This window comes from Anolis carolinensis, chromosome 3 (assembly GCF_035594765.1).
Source record: "Anolis carolinensis isolate JA03-04 chromosome 3, rAnoCar3.1.pri, whole genome shotgun sequence".
Lineage (NCBI taxonomy): Eukaryota > Metazoa > Chordata > Lepidosauria > Squamata > Dactyloidae > Anolis > Anolis carolinensis.
The window spans coordinates 265,960,688-265,973,945 of NC_085843.1; the positions used below are offsets into that span (position 1 = coordinate 265,960,688).

At 40.2% G+C, this 13,258-nt stretch overlaps 1 long non-coding RNA gene across 39 annotated transcripts in view; it reads left to right on the forward strand.

The window, feature by feature from the left end:
- Positions 1-13,258, forward strand: part of LOC103278167 (uncharacterized) — a 131,642-nt gene that overhangs the window by 58,516 nt on the left and 59,868 nt on the right. For 11 of the 39 annotated variants that reach the window (XR_010004807.1, XR_010004806.1, XR_010004799.1 and 8 more), the window contains 2 exons: positions 4,689-4,871; positions 5,688-8,248. The exons of 7 other annotated variants lie outside the window; for them this stretch is intronic. This is a non-coding gene — a long non-coding RNA (uncharacterized LOC103278167). Of the gene's footprint in view, positions 1-4,643; positions 4,872-5,687; positions 8,249-13,258 lie in introns of all 39 variants that reach the window. 21 more of the 39 variants (XR_010004797.1, XR_010004798.1, XR_010004802.1 and 18 more) reach the window with 14 other exon arrangements.

Here is a 13,258-nt window from a genome sequence, read left to right on the forward strand (position 1 = left end):
ATTAACATATAGGTAAAGGTGAAGGTTTCCCCTGACATTAAATCCAGTCATGTCTGACTCTAGGGGTTGGTGCTCATCTCCATTTCTAAGCCGAAGAGCCGGCGTTGTCCGTAGACACCTCCAAGGTCATGTGGCCAGCATGACTGTATGGAGCTCCGTTACCTTCCCGCCGGAGCGGTACCTATTAATCTACTCACATTGGCATGTTTTCAAATGGCTAGGTTAGCAGAAGCTGGAGCTAATAGCGGGCGCTCACTCCGCTCCCAGGATTTGAACCTGTGACCTTTTGGTCTGCAAAATGGAGATGCTTAAAAATGATTTATTCCCATCCCCATCCCAGATCCCAAAAATAGTTTAGACTACAATAAAAAAAAAACTCCAGCAGTGGCATTCCTCTATATTAGGCTATGTAACCTCAAGTTGCTCCGGGCAGGGGAACTGAAATAATTTTTTTTAAGGTGGGAAACTGAAGCTTGCTGTATCTGGCAGAAAGACCTGGGGAATGATGTGGCTGCCACTCTGTACCCTCTGTACTTGCCTATCTCAGTTTAATAGTTGGATGTCCTCTGCTAACATTGAAAAAATGGAGTGGGTTTCTTTCATATTTAAATAATGCAGAGACTCCTACAAATCTTTTTTAAAATATCAGCAGTCCTGAAAGTTTCCAAATAAGACAATTCATTTTTAGTGGGTAGGAAAAAGGAACATCATGAAGATCCTCTAAAGCAGGCATGGGCATACTTTTTTGCCTTGGGGGCGCAGTGTGGGCCCAGACAGGAGAGCTGGGCCAGGAGGGAGGGGGGCCGGGCACACCCTGGATAAGGAGGGCCTGGGAAGGGATGGGGCCAGGAGGGGGCAGGGCAGGGCCCAGGTCATCCTCGTGTTGTCCTCCCAGCATAAGGACAGGGCTGCTCGTCCCATCTTTATGCTGGAGGGAAGGTAGGATACACTGTGATTGCCCCAATCCCCTTTCCCATCCTCCCCCCTCCCCCCGATCCTTGGACTGGCCTCTTGGCATTATGCCAGGAGAAGAGCGAGACTGGCAGTGGCTGAGTGTGTTCCAGCGGGGTCTCAGCCACCGTGTGCCTTCTTCTAGCCATCCTCTCGGCATAAGGATGGGGTTACTTGCACTGTCCTTATGCCGGGAGAAGGGTAAGACACATGGTAGTTGAGAGCGCTACATGCCTTCCTCCCCCATCTTTTTGGCATAAGGACAGGGCAGACCACTTTGTCCTTTTGCCAAGAGGACAGGGAAAATGAGGAGGACCTGACGTAGCCCATGCCTGCTCTAAAGGGATGCTCACATCTCAACAAGAGCTTTTCTTCATACCGTTTACTTTACCAGAGGCAACCATATTATTGCCTCTATGAATTGTGTTTCAGTTTAAAACACGGATAGCAAAGGCTGTTTTGTACTTTATTTGGTCTTACCCCTATGGTTCACAGCCATGGGCTGTAAACATAGTCTGTGGCTTAAATCCAGTATTCACAGGGGAACCATTGAACTAAGTGAGACATACTTCTGAATAGATGTGAACATGCTTGTAGTGTTAAAGTGTACAAGCTAACTTGTGTAGTCTTCTCAAAATAGAAATAACCCCATGAAGTTAAAGGTGACTTGCTCCCAAGTAAGCAGCCTTAAAGTGATGTTTTGCTACATTACTCTAGAGTGCCTACAATAGTTAGAATAATTTTAAAAATAAAAATTTAATCAAAAATAAATATCCCGCTTCTGCTTTTAATTACGCCCTACCAGTTATAAGCATGGAAAAATACCCAAGATTCTTTAATTTCATGTGTGAAAACAATAGCCAGACAATAGTTTCCAAAGAACTCAAATCCAATGAATTCATTCAGACCCTCTACTATTCACTATCATGTTCATACATTACATATCTAAAATAGCCAAGAACCAACATGATTTATTTATTTCGTATCAAAAGCATTGTACAACAAATACATTTCAAATAATGGACATTAAAAAAAAAAATCACAAGCAACTAAATAGTTTTGGACCAAAAACGGGCAACAGCAACTGCATTGTCTGTAGCTTTAAACAACTCCTCCTCCGTACATGAGGCAGGGCATTGTGGGCAAGCATACATATGCTGAGTTGTTTGTTCTGCTCCACAGTCACACAAGGTGGAGGATTCCTCCAGGTAGTGCCACCATGCCAAGTTGTCTTTTGATCTGCCCACTCCACTTCTGAGTCTGTTCAGGGACTTCCAAGTTGCCCATTCTTGGTTTGCCCCTGGAGGAAGACCCTCTTGGGGGGCCATCCAGTTAGAATTGCCAGGTTTAGCTGCCCAGAGAGATACCCTTGCTGTTGCTGGAGGAACATCAAGAGGAGTGGTGGTTCTCATGAAGCCCTTCCTTGATTTGAGTCTGGTGGGAGGAGGGTGATAGCTATGCAGTGGGTGGCTTTCACAATGTTTGACCTTTTTTCTCTCACCGTTAGCAGTAACTTCCCGTTGCACGTCAGGAGGGGCAATGCCAGCTAACTTGTAGAGTTTATCAACAGGTGTAGGTTTAAGGCATCCCGTGATGATTCTGCATGTTTCATTCAGTGCTATGTCCACCTGCTTTGCATGGGCAGACTTGTGCCAAACAGGACAGGCATACTCTGCAGTTGAAAAAGACAAGGCCAAGGCTGATGTTCTTATTACTTGTGGGTCTGCTCCCCATGCGCTGCCAGTCAGTTTCCACAGGATATTATTGCGTGCAGCTACTTTGTGCTTGGTGTTCATGCAGTGTTTCCTATATGTTAGTGTTCGGTCTAAGGTGACACCAAGGCATTTAGGATGGAAACAGTGTTCGAGCTCTTGGCCTTCCCAAGTAACTTTCAGTTTCCTGTTGGCTTCGCGGTTACATAGGTGGAAAGCACACACTTGTGTCTTGGCAGGATTAGGCTTCAGGTGGTTCTCTTTGTAGTAGCTGGAGAGATCTTTCAAGGCATTGGTGAGTTGCTTTTCAACTGTTTCAAAATCTTTTGCTTGTGTTGTAAGGCCAAGGTCATCAGCATATATAAAGCTCTTTGTGAGTGGTGGTTGTGGCTGATCGTTCGTGAAGATATTAAATAAGGTTGGTGCAAGAACGCTGCCTTGGGGTAAACCATTCTTTTGCCTCCTCCATCTGCTTTTCTGGCCCTGAAACTCCACATAGAAGCTGCGGTTTTCTAAGAGGGTCTGGACAGTTTTTGTAAAGTCAAAGTCCCGGGTGATATGGTAGACTTTATGCAGCATTTTTCTATGTTGCACCGTGTCATAGGCTGCCGTAAGGTCCACAAAAACTGTTCCCGTAATGCAGCCTTTCTCATAGCCTTCCTCGATATGTTCAGTCAGATGAAGAATTTGACCTGTACAGTTTTTCCCTGGTCTGAAACCTGCTTGTTGTGCAATAAGCTTGGGTTCGATAACAGGTCCTAGTCGATTTAATAGCATCCTCTCATAGACTTTATATAGGTGACATAAGAGGGAGATTGGTCGGTAGTTCCTGGCATTGGAGGCATCTTTACCAGGTTTTAAGATGGCAATTATCTTAGTTTTCCTCCATGCTCTGGGAATCTGTTTGTGTGCCAAGCATTGATTGTAGAATTTCAAAAGCCAGTTTTCAGCTTTGGGGCCCAAGTGTTTGATTTGCTCCATCATCAGGTCATCTAGGCCAGGTGCTTTACCAGTCTTACATCGCTTGATGGCCAACATGATACTAATGTTTTTAAAGATCAAGATGGTGATGTATTCTAGCATTCTAAATATGGTTTTAAGTATGGAAGTTGCTGAAACAATATTTCCCCATCTAACAATGCATATTAATTTCTATAAATCTTTTAGATGTAAATCTTGCATAGTATCTCACTGCATCTATGGCAATCAAAGTAAAATTAACTGATGTGGTTTAGTTGACTTGCAAGGAGATACTTTCAGCAGTAGCATGGAAAAACAAGAGGAAATTGGAAAGGTTATTATTAGATAGTCATAACCTTAGAGGATTAGAGGTATGAAATACAATATAGAAAAGGATACAAGGGTGAGATTATCTCAGGATAATTCATCCTTTAGGATTTTAAACTGCAGCAGAGGCAATCAACCCTGTTACCATAGCATTTCTTTTAATGCACAGATAAATCTGTAGTTCTTGTTTATATAGTTCATCCTCTGGAGGCACTAATATGATTCCCTTTAAAACTCGAGTTAATGAGAAAATAATGGAGAATTGTAGATATAAGCAATTTTTCTCCCACTGTCACTGTCATCATCTTTTTATACAGCCAGAGGGCTCTCTGAAAGTATAAGCTGGATTTATTTTATGTACCACCAAACCTTTCACAATCTTCTTTTACCAAGCTTTCTGATTTCAGCCTCAAGTGAAGTAAGGGTGGGTGGCAGGGAGGAGAGGGGGAACCCCACATTTCTATCTAAACACATTTCTAAATCAGTATATCATCCATACATTGAATCTTATCCCTAAACAAACAGTGTAACTCTTAAAACTTTGCTTTAGCAATCCTCGTTCACATTTTATTTTCTGGATTGCACTACTGCTGAAATACTGTATGTGATAGGAGGCTAGGGACTGCCTATCAGTTGCTGAGTGTAGTGAACTGTGTAATGAAGCAATGTTTGTTTACTTGCCTTTGTATATAGCATTTCAGTGGATCTTTTCAACAAGCTAGTGATCTCCTTATCCAGGACTATTTGGAAGACTTCATGAATGCCAGTTGAAAAGAACTGCCGTCGCCTTACACAAAAGCACCAAGACAGCAACAGAAAGGGAAACAACAAGGGAGAAAAAATATCTCGAAGTAAGATCATACAAAAAGAAGAAAGCCTATGGATGTTTAGCCTCAGGAGAGGTGAAGGGAAGAATGAGGGGTGAGTTAGAATCTAAAGGAAGGCAGCTCAGCTGCTCCAATAAAACCATTTTCAAAAAAGTTCTGAAAGATGCCAGAATGCAAAGTGAAAAAGACTTATCCCCCCACCCCCTGAACAATATGCCAAGTAACAGTGGGTTAAGACCATGGAAGGTCAATAGAGATTAAATGTTTAGTGGATGAGTCTTTACACAAAAGTCTGGCAATGAGCCTCTACATGGTAAGATGCCTCCAGGTAAAAGTGGTTGCTACTGTCTGAACAGCTGCTACATTTTCCTGTAGAGAGCCCTCTTCCAGCTCTCTTTCATTTCTGTCAACTCACTTGCCTTCTGGCAGTACTTCACTTCTTATTGTAGGAAAGAGCAACAAAGAAGTCAAAGTAATACAGAGAAGACTGGAAGGTGTCTGTCTGATTGCCTTCTGCAGCTGTCAGAACAGATTGCTTCTGAAGTCACCCAGAGGCTTCTCTGATACATGGACCCTAGTCCACCATCTTCTGTTTTGGCCAGCCCTATGGCTGAAATCCTCAGCTTCATTATGCACATTTATATACCATTGATTTCACTGGCATCTAGACTCTTCTACCTTAAGAGTTTAGGCACAAACTAAATGAAAGTTCATATCTTCCTTTATAAGTCTGCCATTTTCTTAAGATCCTTAAGGAATGACTTCTTCTTGGTTTTGCTACCTTCAAAGGTATGCTTGGTGAGGACATAGAAGATAGATTTTCTGGTATATGCTTCCAAGCAGTCAAACTTTTTGACCCTAGGGACTAAGCTGGTGTCCTTTTTGCTGTTGTGTTATTTTACTTGAACAGGCATTGGAGACAGGAGTTTATCACACGGTTCTGGGAAAGAGCAATTATGGAATGATAAAGAAATCTGTTGATTGGAATTACCATACAATATTGTGGCTATCCTGAAGACGCATTGTGTTTGAATCATGATTGGAGCACCTCTTTTAACTGACAGGAAAACACTGCCACTGAATCAAGTATCACTGTCATTCCGCCACTCTTCCTGGCACAATAATTTCCTTCTGCTTACAAGAACACTGAAGCTTCGTGACTGCATCATTGTGGCAAAGGGAAAAAAGTAAGATGATTAGCCAAAACAACAACAACAACAACAACAAAACCAAAAAAAGCAGTGTGCAATGCAGTATTTTTGAGTAAAGACCGGTAAGAAACCAGGCTGTGCAGAACACAGAAGAACGGAATTTGCATCCACGAAATGCCAGCACTGTGCATTTGTGCCGAAGTATGAAAGAGATCATTCCAATAATGGTATGCTTTCATTTGTTTAACAGGATTTAATGCAAGACAACAGGCCAGTATGATAAAGTCCTAAGTAGCCATCAAGAAAGAGCTTTTAGCAAGGTGTGTGTGCTGCACTTTATTGCTATTATAATGTTTTAAAATAATTTTATATTGTATTACAGTATTTATGTATGGCATTTAATTTTTCAAAGGGTTTATTCTTGCTGTTGTTGTTTTGTTGTTGTTTTCAATCATGTACTTTGTGTTAATTAATGTTGTAAGGTGCTAGGGTGCTATGTGGGAGAAAGGTAGCATCTAGAATAATAATCAATCAATAGCTGACCTTTTTCAGTAGATGAGCTGACCCAGAAAGTAACATAATCAAGAGATGACCAATGCAGTGAGCCTACATTTATGTATGCCTCTTAACATATGAAGAGTAGGATGTATATTGTCAATAGACAAGCAAGTGAATATGAATTACTTTCACTGAAATATTGGGAATTATTTCCAAATCATTGTGAAAGATAACAAATCACACAGGAAAAGAAACTGGATTAGATTGCTCCATAGATTGACCAACCAATTTATGGTTTAAAAAACATATAGGAGGATGGTTTATGGACATGATGAGAAAGGACTGGTGTGATTCCCTAATCCCAGAGAAGTAGCTATCCTTATTCTAATATATGGTTATCTTAAATTATTTTAGGAGAAAGTTTTATGGGTAGATTCATTCTACGAAAACAATGTGCCCATCTGTTGGAACAAGTCATTTAAAAAAAAAAGGTCCATGTTATAAATCAACTCAATCTTCCCACAGCAAGTGGGGTGGATAAACCAAAAACCACAACCATGTTGACCATTTTGTTGTGTTTCTCTGAATATTACCCTTATTTGTGTCAGTTTATGATATTTTTCTTCTTGTTCCTCATTATTATTATTTTATTTTGTAAAGAAACATAATATATTGAAAGTGGTGGAACAATATATTGATAGGAAAGTGAGGGAGGTAAAAGGGTTCTGAAAATAGGTGAAGAAAGAAAACCGGAGGGGAAAAAAAGAAAGAAAGAAAAGAAAAAGAAAAAAAAGAGAAAGAAAAAAAATTGGTTGATTTCCCATCTTGACCTCAGAGTTTTCTCTTTCGTTGATTACATATTGGTATTTTCCCTTAGTCTCTTTTCGTTTAAAACATTTTATATTGTAGATAAGTCTATCATGAAGTCCATTCTTCTTTTTATCAAGAATTTTGTGAAGTTTGTCCAGTCTGTTTTATTTTTACCCTCTCTTATTTTTTGTGTTAGCGTATCCATTTGTATCATGTCCAAGATTCTGATTAACCATTCCTCGGAAGTAGGAAGTTTTTTCCCTTTCCAGACTTTCGCTATTGTTAGTCTGGCTGCTGTGCTTATGTAGAAAAAATGATATTTTTCTTCTTTAATGGAAATTTATATACATATTCCATGTACATTTTCTGCAATGAACACATTTATATCAGTCAATCAATCAATAATTTTTACACATGTGTCTCTTTTAATTTCTAGAAGTTTGAATTGAGTAGCAGCATTAGCAGAAAGGTGGGATGATGATGTCAATGATATTGTTGATGGTAACGATGACCTTTTCTTTTTGATTTAATAAGTGCTTGTGCATATTTTACCTATTCACATCTTATGTGTTTGCTTAAAAAATGTAAAAGTACTGCACACTTTACACATCTGGGGCAATGAATTATCAAACAAGAAAAAAGCAATTTCAATGAGAACCTCAAAACCACAAAAAAAAATCCTTTATATTCCTCCTAAGAACTAGATCTGCTTTCAGGTGAGTGACTGTAAAATGTCATGATAGATATTTTCCTGCCTACATCACGGAAAACATCTGTTTACTTAAGAGCCTCATCATCTTAATCTTTGTTCCAAAATTTCCTTTTCTATACGATTTGCTTATAGGAAAAAGTATGAAAATCAGTTTAGCTGTTCAAAATCCTGGACAGTTCCCAGGTCTTGATGATAAATTAAAACATCAGTGATTGATGGAAATGAGATGCAACCTACTAGCTACCTCCAGTTGTGTAAGAATGACTTTGGTCTATAACAGCCCAGGAGATGAAAAATAGGGTAAAGTATTTTATTTATTTTAGTCGTAACCCACCTTTTTTTTCCATGTAGGACCCTTCTCTTGTATATGCCCCCACATCTGGTGCTTGTTTATTTATTTATTTAGTTAATCATTGATTTAATTTATTATCCTGCATTTCTCTTAACATGGGATCTAAGGGAGTTTACAGCATGCTTAGAACAATCTTAGTGACCTCACCAGCACTATGAAGACACAGGCCATTCTTCACTGACCACTAATGAGAGCTTGATCTGGCATCTGGGATGCTGTATTGGATCTGCATGGTTGCTATACAGGGACTCATTGAACTGCTTCAGAGGTAACAGAGTCCCAACTGTTCAGTGCTGCTGGGCAGCCACCCCCATCTCCATGTCACAGCTGCCCCCAGACACAACATGCCACCTATCTGGTCTTGGGTTTTCTGGCTGACTTGCTAAGGAAGCTGGGAGGGGCAAAAAAACCCTCCCATTTCACTCAGCACACAGGTGCTCCGACTGATGTCATGCTGTAAGCCCAAGAACAAGGTAAGTAAGTGTCACAGCTCGGAACAGCCACAATGTGGGAGGGCATAATGATCAGGGGCTGCCAACCCATGTCTCCGGGCTGCCTAAGCCTGCGGAACATGAATGGCAGCATCGACTATTGCATCTGGTTTTGGTTATGAAGTGGTGCAACTGCTTACACTGCCCTGATTCTTGGGAAAGCCAGAATCCTGGGTTAGGATTTGAACTTTCACCCAAGTTAGTTCAACCTGGGGCAAGGCCACCTTAACACGTGTCTTTGCTCCAAGTTAAACCAGAGCAGCTTTTTGCAGTGTTTAGCCTTTGCAAGGTCAGTGTAGACCAGCCTAAACCTAATAATGTTCTCTAAGAGTTGGATTCTATGTACTATATAAGAGAAAATATGCCCTTCGTTTAGCGTTAACCAGAGTAAGTGTTAACTGAAAGAACAGGTGTTGGTGTGCAGAACACCTGTCTGTTGTTTTTAGCAGATCATATCATTTGCCCAACGCAATCAAATGGGGAGCTGTCATGCAGTGTACAACTCCACTCTCTGCAATACCCTGCCTGATAGAAGAACATAATGACAGGGAAGTTGTTTGTTATCTCATTGTACTGAATGTGTTGACTCATGTGCTTACCAGAGGCTGCCAAAATCCAAACTGGCAGCTGGATTTTCCATAAATGTTCATGACTGGAAAGCAAAAATAAAAGGCTGAATTCCTCCCACAACGATCACACAGCTCTGTTTCCTATACAAATAGGCTTTGCCTACAGAAGGAATTAATACACTAGCACTGATCTGACCTACTGAAATGCATCCTGGCCACTTGGGAGTCGAGGAGAGTTTTGCCATTATATGCATGAATGAGTCATACCCTTGATTTTCATTTATATGCACTTTCTCCCAAAATGTTGTTGGCTTGTACGACTTGGTTTAATTAGGATATTGTGTGCTTGAAGTGAAGCGCAGGTCACTCGAAAATCAGAATGAATTTGCATTTATAGCAGAGCAAGATCCAAGCAAAAGCAATTTGAACTTGCAAACTGAAAGCTGAAACTAAAAATGAATATATATATATATATATATATATATATATATATATATATATAAAAGAGTGATGGCATCACGGCAATTCACAAAACAACAAAAGTACAGGCCCCCCAACCTCAAAATTTGACAACACAACCCATCATCCACGCCTCAAGGTTGATACAACAAAAAGAAAAGAAAAATAAAGTCCTAATTAGAGGGAGAGCAATAATTTTTTATCCAATTGCTGCCAGTTTAGAGGGCTAATCTCTGCCCACTTGGTTGCCTAGCAACCAAGGGACAGCCAGGTTTCAGTTAGGGGACAGGCAGATTTAGGCCTCACTTAGACTTCTTCCACAGATTATCTAATTTGCACTGGATTATATGGCAGTGTAGACTCAAGGCCCTTCAACACAGCTATATAACCCATTTATAATCTTATATTATCTGCTTTGCACTGGATTATCCTGACTCCACACTGCCATATAAACCACTTCAGTGTGCATTTTATACAGCTGTGAAGAAGGGGCCTCATATAATCCAGTTCTAAGCAGATAATTTAAGATTATCAATATACAGTAGAGTCTCACTTATCCAGCGTAAACAGGCCGGCAGGATAAGTGAATATGTTGGATAATAAGAAGGGATTCAGGAAAAGCCAATTAAACATCAAATTAGGTAATCGTTATACAAATTAAGCACCAAAACATCATATTATACAACAAATTTGACAGAAAAAGTAGTTCCATGCGCAGTAATGCTATGTAGTATTTACAGTAGAGTCTCACTTATCCAACACTCGCTTATCCAACGTTCTGGATTATCCAACGCATTTTTGTAGTCAATGCTTTCAATATATTGTGATATTTTGGTGCTAAATTCATAAATACAGTAATTACTACATAGCATTACTGTGTACTGAACTACTTTTTCTGACAAATTTGTTGTCTAACATCATGTTTTGGTGCTTAATTTGTAAAATCATAACTTAATTTGATGTTTAATAGGGTTATCCTTAATTCCTCATTATCCAACATATTCGCTTATCCAACGTTCTGCCGGTCCGTTTATGTTGGATAAGTGAGACTCTACTGTACTGTATTTACAAATTTACCACTAAAATATCACAATGAATTTAAAACACTGACTACAAAAACATTGATTATGAAAAGGCAGACTGCGTTGGATAATCCAGAACATTGTATAAGCGAATGTTGGATAAGTGAGATTCTTCTTTAATATGAAATAATTACTGGGATAGAATAATGCAGAACAATATAATCTCTAAAACCAGGACAGTAAATAAATAGGGGAATTCCACACAGGAAACAATCGGGGCCAGCTAACACCTCCCAACAAAGTATTCCCATCATCAAAGTCTGGCAAATCCTGTTTTCTCAGGGCCACAGACAGTAGAAGCACATAAAATATCGCAAACAACACCACTCTGAAAACAAGGGAATTCCAGACAGGAAACAATCAGGGCCAGCTAACACCTCCCAACAAAGTATTCCCATCATCAAAGTCTGGGAAATCCTCTGTTTTCTCAGGGCCACAGACAGTAGAAGCACATAAAATATCGCAAACAACACCACTCTGAAAACAAGGGAATTCCAGACAGGAAACAATCAGGGCCAGCTAACACCTCCCAACAAAAAATTCACTCAGGGAGGAAACAGCCAGGCTTTAAAGCTGCAAAGCCATTATATCCTAATAATTTTTCCTAATTGCAGCATTCATACTTGCCTCCAACAAACAAAAAAAACCAATCAGAAATATTGTATATTCACAACCTTTAGGAAATAATATCCCCTGATGGCGCAGCGTGTTAAAGCGCTGAGCTGCTGAACTTCTGGACCGAAAGGCCACAGGTTTGAATTGGGGGAGCGGAGAGAGCCCCCACTGTTAGCCCCAGCTTCTGCCAACCCAGAAGTTCAAAAACATGCAAATGTGAGTGCATCAATAGGTACTGCTCCGGCGGGAAGGTAACGCCGCTCCATGTAGTCATCCCACATGACCTTGGAGGAGTCTACGGACAACGCCGGCTCTTCGGCTTAGAAATGGAGATGAGCACCAACCTCCAGAGTCAGACACGACTGGACTTAATGTCTGGGGAAAACCTTTACCCTTGACCTTAACTACCACCAATTCCTCAATACTTTATTTCCCATACCACCAGACTTCGCCACAGCAATGCGTGGCCGGGCACAGCTAGTATATATATATATATATCCTGAGCAGTCTTATGTGGCTGCAACATAATCTTCTTGCATGATCAGTGATTGATTTTAAAACTGTTTCCTTCACATTCAAAATTCTAACAGTAAATTACACAAATCACTACACAGTGTTTTTAGGGTGAACGAAATAAAAAATACAAGGTGTTGCCAACTCAAAACAGCAGCCTGGTGTTAAATTATTCCCTCCCTCTTTGTAAGGAGAAAGACAACTTACCACATACCTCAATAGCATAATGCAATTTCCCTATTATCAATATTGACACCCAAATATGTGGAGCAGAGAAAGAAAAGCCCAATATATCATTATTAAAGAACAAAAGATCAGAAACTAAGGGTATTGTTTTAGAGGTCAAGGAAGGACAGCATAACGTTGCTATTTTTCTCAGCAATAAGGTTGCCAGTTCGGGATCATTCCAGGTTCTGAAATTTATCAACCAGAACCTGACACCTAGGGATAAGGCCTTATGATGCCATTGGCTATTGTGCAACCACATGTACTCATAGTATGTCATTCAAACACACATTGAGACAACATATTTTCCAGTTTAAAAATGCACACAGAAGTCCTAGCTAAAGTCTGGCCTTTTCGCAGTTCAGTAACTTCCACAACAACTTACAAGATATAGTTTTATCTTCAGGCTCTGTTCTGACATCATTTATAACTGCACTGGTATAGAAAACTCAGAAATCATAGGTTCAAAGCACCAGCCTTTTTTGATTAGCAGGGAAACGACATAAATTATATTCCCCTTACATTCTTCTTGGACTTTCTCCTTTCACCTAACCTTAGCTGTCAGGCTTACAGTAACTGTAGACTAGACAGCAAAAGATTTGTCCTTGGGGCTGAGAGAAGAAGCTCTTGAAAATTTTGTGCTGCTAGTCATATGTTGTCCCCCTCCTTTTCTCTTTCTCCTGGTGATGTCTCCAGACCAAGGCCAACATACTTCACCATGATTTGTCAGTTCAGTGTTCTATGACTGAGGTGATCCTAATTGATGGGGTACTCTGCTTTGTACTGCTTGCTCTGTGGTATAGGTGTGTACATAGGGATCAAAGCAGCTGCCTGCATGTTTTGGATTCCCCAGTGCCTACAGTAACCTTCATGACAAGTACCCACATTTACCAAAGCATCACTTTAGAATGCCTGATCATTTGATATGAGGCCAACTTGCTATCAACTTGAGACAGCAAAGATATTGCCTGCAAACCTAAAAACTGGCATGCTCTTGGAAGACA